The sequence below is a fragment of the Malania oleifera genome, chromosome 12 (genome assembly GCF_029873635.1).
Source record: "Malania oleifera isolate guangnan ecotype guangnan chromosome 12, ASM2987363v1, whole genome shotgun sequence".
Taxonomy (NCBI): domain Eukaryota; kingdom Viridiplantae; phylum Streptophyta; class Magnoliopsida; order Santalales; family Ximeniaceae; genus Malania; species Malania oleifera.
The window spans coordinates 26,124,024-26,136,733 of NC_080428.1; positions in this window are offsets into that span (position 1 = coordinate 26,124,024).

Consider the following 12,710-nt stretch of genomic DNA (forward strand, 5'->3'; position numbering starts at 1 on the left):
CACGGGCACCGGAACCCTTTGAAAGGGATATTCCACCAACTCGAGCCACCGAACTTTTTAGTTCAAATTGAGCCCCGGGTGACCGAACATTCAAGTTCGAGCCATCGAATATACGACCGGGCACCCAAAGTCATGAACAAAGGCTACTGATTTTGATTTAGGTTGTCAAAGCATGACATAGGCATCTGAGCCTATTTAAATAACTTTTATAACTGTGTCTGTTTGAGAGACCGAACCTTGGTTTAGCCACCTGAACCTCGACGAGTTAAAAAAATTTTAATTGTGGTGAAATTGGGTTAATGGTGTTTTACCTATTTGAAACTTTTTTAATAATTCCCAACAAGTCCCAAATGGTTATATTTTTTACCTTGCCTATAAGTATAGGATCATTTGTGAGGATTAGCAAGATTTAGCAAATTAATTAGCCAAAAAATCCTCTCTTTACAAAATACACTCTTTGTCCAAATACTCTCAAATCTTTACTTCCTTGATACATTTTGACTTCGTGAGAGCACATTTTGAGTGTTTGTGATTGCTACACTTTTCTAGAAACTTCCATTTGATTGATTGAGTGTGATATTATTTTTAGGGAGTTTAGCTTAGGTTTATCTGATAGATTTTAATATTATAAATCTTGCGCTGGGATAAACTAAGTGATCTTAGGATATTTGCATTATTATTGCAAGTGTCCAATAGCTTGGATTTTTGTTGTGCAATTATTTTTCAAACAAGAAAAATATTTTCAAACTAGTATTGTGCTTATTTCTTTGAGGAAAATCTTCTTGAACTAGTTTGATTATCTTATTCATATCTTTGGAATATTGATTTGTTACTGAACTGTGCTTTGCTTAAATTCCAGGATATTGCTTGTATTGAACACTCTTGAGCATATCATTGATTATACCATATTGAAGTGTTGATAGCACAATTATTTGCATCACTGAGCTTACGCTATATCTATATCATTGACGTGTATGTGATTGTGCGTATTGGGTACATATTTGCTTTACATGAAAGCATAATCACTGTACCATTTGATTGAGAGAAAACTGTTGTATTTCTAGGTGTGGCTTGGGGGGGGGGGGTAATCCAGCCCGGTAAGGATTGTGTAAAGCTTGAGGCCAGCCTTGTGCTAATTGATCTGGTTTGTTTAGGTGCCGCTCCACCCATTTAAGTGAGCATTATAATGGTAATCTGTGTGCTTGTTAGCCAAGGCGAGGATGTAGACAATTTGTCGAACCTCGATAACATTTCTGTGTGTCACTTCTCTTTACTGCTTTTTGGTGCATGCGTAGTTAATTAAATTGTGTTATTTAATTTCTAATATATATCATAATTGATTTACCTTACTTGCACTAGATTGACCTTATGGTTGTGAATATACTGCTGTTAGGATACCTAGAGCATAAATTTTAAAAATACCAATTCACCCCCCTTTTGGGATCACGTTAAATTTAACAATTGGTATCAAAGCCACGTAGCATAGACTAATAGTTATTTAGCAAAAGATCTTATATGGCTCATAGTTTCGCGACCCCTTTCCCTGAGGGACCATCTTCCACACAACCTCTGATTTTCAGCGGTATTAATTACACCTTCTGGAAATAAAGGATGCACATCTACCTTCAAAATACTGATTGAAAGGTGTGGAGGATTGTCTCTAAGGGAAACTACGTTCCTATGAAAATAGAGGGTGCAACTAGAGTTCCTAAAACCAAGGAAGAATATGATTATGATGACATGAAAGCTATTAGTTTGAATGTCACTGCTATGAACATTCTGTATTGTAGTTTTGATGTAACTGAATTTAATAGAATAATGGCATGTGCTACTGTAAAAGAAATCTAGGATAAGTTAGAAGTCACATACAAGGGTACTAGGGATGTGAAAGATAGTAGGATAGATATGTTGACTGTGAATATAAGGCCTTTAGAAAGAATGTAGGTGAGTCCATTCAGAGCATGTACATTAGATTCACACACATTATAAACTCATTACATGCATTAGGTAAGACCTAACCCACATATGAGATGATTAGGAAGATCCTTAGAGGCTTACCTCCCGTTTGAGAAGCTAAGTCTACGACCATTTCTAAGGGTAAAGACCTTAAGGCCATAACTCTAGATGAATTGATAGGTTCCCTGATCACCTATGAATTAGCCATAAATGAGAGAGTCAATGAACATAATAGGGAGAAGAAAGTGACTGCATTGAAAACCTCCACTAACACATTTAGTGAATGTAATGAACCTGACACTAATGATGATATGACCATGCTAACTAGAAAATTTAGCAGATTCTTCAGGAAGAATTGAAAGCCATACAAAAGATATAAGGATTCTACGTCTGAGAAGGGAGAGTCTAGAAAAAGAAAAAGAAAAATCAAATGCTCCCACATGTTATAATTGTAACAAAGTTGGGCACATCAAGCCAGACTGCCCACAACTGAAAAAAAGGAGGCTAAGAAAAAGAAGAAAGCCATGAAGGCAGGAATTTCTTGGGACAAATTAAGTAGCAGTGACTTAGAATCAGATCGCAGTGACTCAAAAGTTGCTAATCTATGCTTGATGGCACACGGTGATGAGGTGTCGTCCTCTTGTTCTTTATCTTCATATTATTCATCTAATGATTGTGATTTTGATTGCATGCCTACGTTTAGAGAATTACAATTTGAATTTATTCGTGTATCTAAACTGTTGAATAAAATGACCAAAGAAAATGATGATTTGAAAAAGAAATGTGAAAATTGGTCAAAATTGTTTGGAATTGCAAAAACCTCTCATGCTTCTATTTTGAAAGAAAAAGATGTGACTATTGCTGAACTTGAGAGGAAATTGGAGGATAGCTCCAAAGTTGTTTTTCAATTCATCGAGGGCAAATGAAATTTTGAAAAACTGCTTGGTGCCCAAAGAAATTCTTTAAGTAAAGAGGGTCTAGATTTTAATGGTATTGAAAATGTTAGACGACCTAATCTTTACTTGGGACATTTCACGTGTGAATCAAAATCTCAAGTCCCTCCTAAAGATCCTAAGTGTAGAATGAAATGTTTTAAATGCAAAAATTGGGCATATTCAATTTGATTGTCCACTTAGGAATAAGCATGCGAAAATTAGAAAAGTATGGGTAGTTAAGGGTGATCCAACTACAAACCCCCGTGGACCCAACAAAATTTGGGGACCAGCATCAGTTACTTAGTCTATTTTGCAGGTATGTTTAAGATCGTCCTCTTCCAAGGATAGGTGGTACCTGGATAGCGGGTGCTCACAGCATATGATCAGCAATAAGGAAAAATTTGCCTCAATCACTCCCATAGATGGAGGATATGTGATGTTCGGCGACAACGCAAAGGGACGCATCATCGGCATAGGTAAGGTTGGAAAAGATCCTTCCCTTGTAATTGATAATGTTTTATTAGTTGATGGGCTAAAGCATAATTTGTTGAGCATAAGCCAATTATGTGATAAAGGATATAAAGTATCATTTTAAAATGATAAATGCATAATTGAAAGTAAAATAGATCATAAAGTTTTTTTACTGCAAATTGGCTTTAAAATGTGTACACTACCACTTTTGATAACTTAGCTTCACAACAAGTAACTTATTTTTCTGCAACAAATGAAGCTAGTTGGTTATGGCATAGGCGCTTAGGACATGCTAGCATGGACTTATTGTCAAAACTAGTAAGAAAAGAATTGGTAAAAGGCTTGCCTAAAATGTCGTTTGTAAAAGATAAAATTTGTGATGCATGTCAAATGGGTAAGCAAACAAAATCTAGTTTTAAGAAAAAGAAATTCATATCTACCACTAGACCACTTGAAATGCTTCACTTGGATTTGCTTGGTCCTAATTCTGTGTACAGTCTTAGTGGTAAATCATATGCTTTTGTCATTGTTAATGATTTTTCTAGATTCACATGGGTGTTATTTATTTGACATAAAAATGAATCATGTGAACAGTTTACCAACCTTTGTAAGAGAATTCAAAATGAAAAGGGCTATAAAATAACTCATATAAGAAGTGATAGAGGCACTGAATTTAAGAATGAAGGCATAAAAAATTATTGTGACCTAGAGGGCATATCACATAACTTTTCTGCACCTAAGACCCCTCAACAAAATGGTATGGTAGAAAGAAAGAATATGTCATTACAAGAAATGGGTATAACTATGCTGAATGAACATAACTTACCTAAATATTTTTGGGTCGAGGCCATAAATACAGCTTGTTATGTCATGAATAGAGTGTTGATTAGACCATCACCTAGTAAAACCCCTTATGAATTGTGGAACAACCATAAACCTAATATTTTCTATTTTCATGTTTTTGGTTGTAAATGTTTTGTACTTAGGGATAATGAACATCTAGGGAAATTTGAATTTAAATCTGATGCGGGCATTTTTTTAGGCTATGCTCTTAATAGTAAAGCATATAGGGTTTTCAGTAAAAGGACGTTGACTGTCATTGAATCTATTCATGTTGTATTTGATGAATCTAATCCCTTTTCTAAGAAAGATGATGAAGGTGATATTGATTTTAGAAAATGCTTAGACAAATTATCTATTGAAAACAATGCAAGTGAAAATTCAGAAGTAAATGATAAATCATCGAAAGATAATGAGAATGCAATGAAACTCAGTAGCTACCTAGAGATTGGAAATTCATTAGGTACCATCTTGTAGATTAAATAATAGGTGAACCATCTCGTAGTGTAGCCACAAGATCTTCCTTGAAGAACCTAGTGAGTCATTCTGCTTTCTTGTCCTAAGAAGAACCTAAAAATATTAAAGAAGTCATAGAGGATGAGTCTTGGGTAATGTCCATGCAAGAAGAACTAAATCAATTTGAAAGAAGCAGAGTGTGGACCTTGGTTCCTAGGCCTAATAATCATACCATTATTGGAACTAAATGGGTATATAGAAATAAGAAAGATGAGAATGGGGTAGTAACTAGGAATAAGACTAGACTAGTTACCCAAGGATATAATCAGGAAGAGGAGATAAACTTTGATGAAACATATGCTCCTGTTTCTAGGTTAGAAACCATTCATATGCTACTTGCTTATGCCGCTTTTAAAAATTTTAAATTGTTTCAAATGGATGTTAAAAGCGCTTTTCTAAATGGCTATATCAATTAAAAAGTTTATGTAGAACAACCACTCGACTTTGAAAATCATAAATTTCCAAATCATGTTTACCAATTGTTTAAGGCCTTATATGGATTGAAACTAGCTCCCAGAGCTTGGTATGAGAGGCTTAGTGGTTTTCTGCTAGAAAATGGGTTTACCCGTGGCAAGATTGACACTATACTCTTCATCAAATCCAAAAATGATGATATGCTCATTCTTCAAATTTATGTGGATGATATCATTTTTGGAGCCACTAATGATGAGTTGTGTAATGAGTTTGCCAAATGCACGCAAAGTGAATTTGAAAATGAGCATGATGGGTGAACTTAGTTTCTTCTTATGGTTGCAAATTAAACAAGCTGAATATAAAACTTTCATATTCCAATCTAAATATGTCAGAGACTTGCTAAAGAAATTTAATACGGAAGATTGTAAAATTTTTGATACCCCTATGAGTTCTTCCATTAAACTTGATAAATATGAGCAAGGAATCCCTGTTGACATAAAATTGTATCGAGACATGATTGGGAATCTTCTATATCTCACAGCCAGTAGGCTTAATATTGTGTTTAGTGTGTGTATGTGTACTAGGTTTCAGGCTGCTCCTAAGGAATCTCATCTAGTAGCTGTTAAACGAATCCTTAGGTATCTAAGTGGAACTATAGAGTTAGGCTTATAATACCCTAAGCATACTACCTTTGAGATTGTGAGTTATACTGATGCTGACTTTGTCAGTAGTAAGGTGGATAGAAAGAGCACAGCGGCACTTGTCACTATCTAGGACAATCTCTCGTTTCTTGGTTCTCCAAGAAACAAAACTCAGTTGCCTTATCCACAATCGAAGCAGAATATATTGTGGCTGGAAGTTGTTGTGCTCAAACTCTTTATATGAAACAACAACTTATTGATTTTGGATTGCACTATGCTACAATACCGATTAAATGTGATAATACTAGCGCAATCAACATCTCTGAAAAACCTATCTCACATTCACGAACTAAACACATTAAAATTAGACATCACTTCCTTCATGATCATGTGCAGAAAGGAGATATGGCTCTTGTGTTTGTATGCACTAATGAGTAATGGGTGGACATTCTCACTAAACCACTTCCAGAAGATAAGTTCATAAAAATTAGATGTGAATTAGGTCTAATGCATAGTAGAGATGCTTCCTAGATATTTCATAGTTTGCATAAATTCAAGGGGAGCTTTCAAATAATTTTAAAATTCTACCAGTGAATATAATTGTTGATATCTTTTATTGGCTTAGACTTTATGAAAGTTGATTATGGTTTACAATGCATAATTCTTATACTTACTGCATAATGATGACTGCATTTATGTTTTATATCTTAATCGTACTAGAACTGTTTGAGTTGCCTAGTTGTGGATGAATTGTTAGGTCTTATAAACTCAAAACAAGTCCTTTTTATATAGGAATTTTTGGGAAATGTCATATTTTCAAATGGCATGTTGCCAAAATTTTTAAAAATTCCCAAACTTCTCTTGTATACAAATGATTATTAGCCAATGCCTAAAGCTATAATTTTTATGGCCCTTTTTTCTATTGCCAAAAAGGGGAGATAGATAAGAGAGGGTAAAAAAATTGGGTTAACTTAATGAATATTTGATTTAATTGAACTTACATGAAAAATTATTTAAAGTTTTACATGATGCACATTGTTAGGGGAAGCCTTCTAAGGCTATATCCATTTTTTTTGCATGATGTATTTGTCATCATCAAACAGGGGGGAGAATGTTGACCTTATAGGTCACACCCGGTTTTGATAATGACAAATACTTAGGTATTTGATGATTGTCAAGTGTTTGTGCAGGCTTAAAAGAGCATCCTAAGGAATGACACTTGAAGCAACAAGAAGACCCTGAAGAGTTTAATTTGTATTTTCAATTAAATGATTGTAATATGGGTCTGTAATAGTAACGTAGGGTATGGTCTGTATTTTCTTACCTACATTTCATGCATACAGGATATATGGTAAGCTCAATAAGACCATAGTAAGACTTTAGGTCCCAACACTCACACATAGATCATACAAATTTAAGGAGTGTCAAAATATGCTTAATTGAATATTTCTAAGAAAATTTGGGGATCTCGGGCAGCCAAACCCTAAGAGTTTAAAATTCCTCGAGCACCCGAACTATTGGAATGTCAAAAGTTGACTTGGGCTCTCGGGCAACCGAACCTTTTTGTGCGTACTGTTCATGGGCACCCAAACCCTTTGAAAGGACATTCCACCAACTCGGGCGATCAAACCTTTTAGTTCAAATTGAGCCCCGGGTGACCAAACACTTGAGTTCAGGCCACCGAATAATGACCGGGCACCCAAAGTCATGAACAAAAGCTACTGACTTTGATTCGGGTTGCCAAAGCATGACACAGGAGACCGAACCTATTTAAATAACTTTTATTACTCTGTTTGTTCGGGCGACCGAACCTCGATTTAGCCACCCGAACCTCAGAAGGTTAAAATAATTTTAACTGTGGTAAAATCGAGTTAAGTTGGGTTAATGGTGTTTTACCTATTTGAAACTTTTTTAATAATTCCCAAGGAGTTATATTTTTTACCTTGCCTATAAATATAGGATCATTTGTAAGGATTAGCAAGATTTAGCAAATTGATTAGCCAAAAAATCATCTCTTTACAAAATACACTCTTTGTCCAAATACTCTTAAATCTTTACTTCGTTGATATATTCTGAGTTCGTGAGAGCACATTTTGAGTGTTTGTGATTGCTACACTTTGCTAGAAACTCCCATTTGATTGATTGTGTGTGAAATTATTTTTGGGGAGTTTAGCTTAAATCCCACAAATTTTGATATTATAAATCTTGTGCTAGGATAAGCTAAGTGAGTTTAGGATATTTGCATTATTATTGCAAGTGTCCAATAGCTTGAATTTTTGTTGTGCAAAGATTTTTCAAACAAGCAAAATATTTTCAAACTAGTATTGTGCTTATTTCATTAAGGAAAATCTTCTTGAACTAGTTTGATTATCTAATTCAGATATTTGAAATATTGATTTGCTACTGAACTGTGCTTTGCTTAAAGTCCAAGATATTGCTTGTATTGAACACTCTTGAGCATATCACTGATTATACCATATTGAAGTGTTGATAGCACAATTATTTGCATCACTGAGCTTACACTATATCTATATCATTGATGTGTATGTGACTGCGCATGTTGGGTACATATCTGCTTTACATAAAAGCATAATCACTATACCATTTGATTGAGAGAATACTGTTGTATTTCTAGGCATGGCTTGAGGGGGCGGTAATCCAGCTAGGTAAGGATTGTGTAAAGGTTGAGGTCAGTCCTATGCTAATTGACCTAGTTTGTTTAGGTGCCGCTCCACCCGTTTAAGTGAGCATTATAGTGGTAATCCTTGTGCTTGTTAGCCAAGGCGGGGACGTAGGCAATTTTCCGAATCTTGATAACATTTCCGTGTGTCACTTCTCTTTTCTGCTTTCTAGTGCATACATAGCTAATCAAATTGTGTTATTTAATTTCTACAACATATCATAATTGATTTACCTTACTTGCACTAGATTGACCTTAAGGTTGTGAATATATTGCTGTTAGGATACCTAGAGCATAAAGTTTAAAAATACCAATTCACCCCAATCTTGGGATCATGGTAAAGCTAACAATTTTCATACTCAGTTCATTTCCTATATATCTTGCATCTCGTACATATAACATAATTCCACACAGAATTCTATTTTACTCATGCCACACTATTTAGCAATAAAATTCATATATATATATATATATATATTTCCTGTAAAGTAAGTCAACCCATATTTAACATTTATATACTAACCTTTCCTTTTTTACATTGTTATCCTGAAAATATCATTCACTTACATCAGTTCATTTTCACATATACGTATCTAAATAAACAGCCGTAGGCTCAGAAAACATAATTTAAACGGTTGGCATTTTAAACCTATGCAAAAACATATACACATATATTTATAACATATTTCATTTTTCAATTAATTCATAAAAATCTGGTTTTATATATATATATATTCCCCCTTACCTGATTTCTTGAACTACGCTAATAGGGACCCTGAAAATATACTCACGGCGCTCACCCGAACTTTGAATCAAAAATCCTAGTTCCATTCAATCAACCCTAAGTAAAATATTATTTTAACATTTCCTAGACCCATAAATTCCAAATAAATAATTATACCCTCAAATATAGCCAGTTTACTTAATTCCCCAAATCTCACTCTCGCTTTGGAGTGGTGCCTAGGATACCCAAATTGAAAATTTACTCCGGCCAAAACATCGTTGATCCCGACTAGAACCTCGTGGTGGTGCCTGATCGTCAATTTAGCGGCAGATTTAAGGAGAAATTTAGAAAATAGGGAAAGGTTACCTTACCCCAAGAATGGTGCCTACGCTACTCCTATGACAAATCCACTCCGGTAGAAATGTCAGTGGCGGAGCTAGGAATTCAGCAGTATCTTCGATTTTCCAATCGGCCGAATATTTACTGAGAAATTGAGGAGAGAAGGAGAGGAGACGAGGAGAGTCACGGAGAGTAGGAGAGATACTGTGAGTTGCGCAACAACTCATTCCAATCTCAATTTCCATTTGCATCTGAAGCTTAAAGAAGCTTCGGGAGATGATAAGATATATATTATTTATTACTTTAATCTATTATATTATAATAATAATAATATATTATATACTTATATATATATATATATCGCTTATCCTTATATATTTAATCATATTTATATATAACCATAATATAACTTAACTTAATTAATTCAATTTAATAATATTTAATTAATTAATTAAAAATGAATAATTTTAATTTAATTTAATTTAATATTTTTACTATTCCTTTTATTTATTTATTTTATTAATTAATTTAATAATGTCTAATTAATTAATTGATGAATAATATATATATATATATACATATATATTTATTATTATTATTATTATTTATTTATTATTTATTATTTTTCCAGGTTACTACAAATTTTCTACATATATAAATTGCGTGGTTGTTTACTTAATTGCTGGAAACTAAATAGTTATTGGGAATTGCGGAAACCTTGATTAAAGGAAGTACGTTGATTGCAGAAACCTTGATTAAAGAAAGTAAATTAATAAATATCAAAGTTCATTAACATACTTAAACTCAAGTAACTTGTTTGATATCAAAATCTAAATTTTGGAAGCTTGCTGAAATTTCTATTTTGTTTCATATTGTGAAATCATAGGTATTATATTTTGTTTCATATTTTGAAGCTTACCTTATTGATTGGATTGATGTATTGAAAAGCTGAATTCTAAATATTGAAATTCTTACCTTTATCATCATTTATTAATAAATACTAAATCTTGGATTGGGTGTTGGTCATTGCAAATCAATTATACTTGTATGATTGCTGAATATAAAAGAGTTGGGAAAGACTTAATAAAAATATTTATAAAAAAAATTTTAAAAACCCCAATTTACCCCCCCCCCCCTCTTCTTGGGAGTACACCTTAATGTGACCTTTTCTTTCACAATCTGAGCATACTTTGTTTTCATGTGAAAGATTTGGCTTATTAAACCTATTTTTACTTGATGAGGCATAAAAATGACTATGAGATTTATAAGATGAACTGGAATCCCTTTTTAAAACATTATTTCTTTTAACTCCTAAGGATTTATTTGAATTATTCTTTTCACTTGTTACTTTGGATATTATTCTAGAATAATCTTTTATTTTTCTCTCCAAGCAAGTGACTTTTAAATCCTTTTCAACTTGTTCCTTTTTCCAAGGTAGCATGCAATTCTTTTAAATCTTCTAATAGTTTTGCCAAATTTTTATTTTCATTTTTCATGATTGTTTTCTTTTTAGACATCTTAACTAGAATCTTATGCATTTTAAATGAAGCATTTTCTAATTCTTCGTAAGAAGACATGCTTTCATCATTAGATTCATCACATGATTCATTACAAGATTTATCACAATAATCATCACATGAATCATTTAATGAAGTAGATTGAGAGACGTGTACCTCCTCATCAACTAATTCTATTAAGCAACAAGTTGCTTTCTTTTGATCATTTGAGGTTGAGACATCCAGAGTAGTGGTCTCTGTAAGGAAAGACTCCTCAAATCAAGCTGCCAATCACAAGTCCTGATTTATAGACTGACATTATGTTTGTAATAAATATCAAATATTTTGTGTTGTAAATGTGAGGCTTCATTTTAGTTCTCTTGCCTTAAATAGAGTTTGTATACATGTATATATGTTGACACAATAAAGTGAAAAGTGTGGAAGATTTCTCCATTGACAGCAATGAGAATCTTTGTTCATATTTCTCAAAACTTCATCGTGGTATCTGTAAAGCCAACCTCCACTGAGCCTTCGATCTCTTCCTCTGACAATACCCATAACCAGATTGCAACCCCACCATTCCCAACACCATTGAACCAACTTGTGTGGGACAAGCTCTTCTTGAAATACATTAGAGAACAGCCATGTTAGAAGAACTCACAGCCCTTATGTGCTATGGCACATGGGAACTGATCCCTCCCCCACCTAATTGTCAACCCATAGGGTGCAAATGGATATTTCGGGTCAAGTGAAAATCTGATGGGTTTATAGATCATTTTAAAGCATAGCTTGTTGCCAAAGGCTACAATCAATGTCCTGGGTTGGATTACAAGGAAACCTTTAGCCCCGTTGTGAAGTCTGCAACAAGTCGAACTATTCTAACAATTGTTGTAATGCAAGGATGACCATTAAGACAACTTGATGTCAACAATGCCTTTTTGCATGGCCAATTAATTGAAATAGTTTATATGGCCCAACCCCCAGGATTCAAAGATGCATCGACACCTAATTATGTTTGCAGGTTAAATAAGGCAATTTATGGCCTAAAATAGGATCCTAGAGCGTGGTACTCGCCACTAAAAATGGCTATCATGAGTCTCGAGTTTCAAAATTCAAAGGCAGACTCATCCTTGTTTATCTACCAATAAAACTCTGTTTTGTACTATTTATTAGTATATGTGGATGATTTGGTCATCACTAGTAGCAATCCAATTTTTTTATCTCATATCATTAAACAACTTGGAATTCAATTCTCCATAAAAGACATAAGCCAGCTTCATTTCTTTTTGGATATGGAAGTAATTCCAACAACATCCGGTCTCTTCCTATCCCAGCACAAATACATTCGGGACCTTCTTTCAAAAACAAATATGATGGGTGCAAAGGAAGTATCTACCCCGATGTCTACAAGCTTGGCTCTGAAGCTGGTTGATGGAACAACATCATTTGATAGTACCGAGTTTCAAAGTGTTATTGGAGGCCTTCAATATTTATCCGTCACACACCCATACATTTGTTTCTCAATAAATAAATTGTTACAATTTATGCATAAACCCACTGTAACTCACTGGGCTGCAGCAAAGCGACTTCTCCGGTACTTGAAACAAACCATTTTCCATGGCATTCAAATTTTAAAAAAAAAAATTCCAACTTTGCTATTACCACATATTTTGACGCTGATTGGGCAAGAAACTTTGA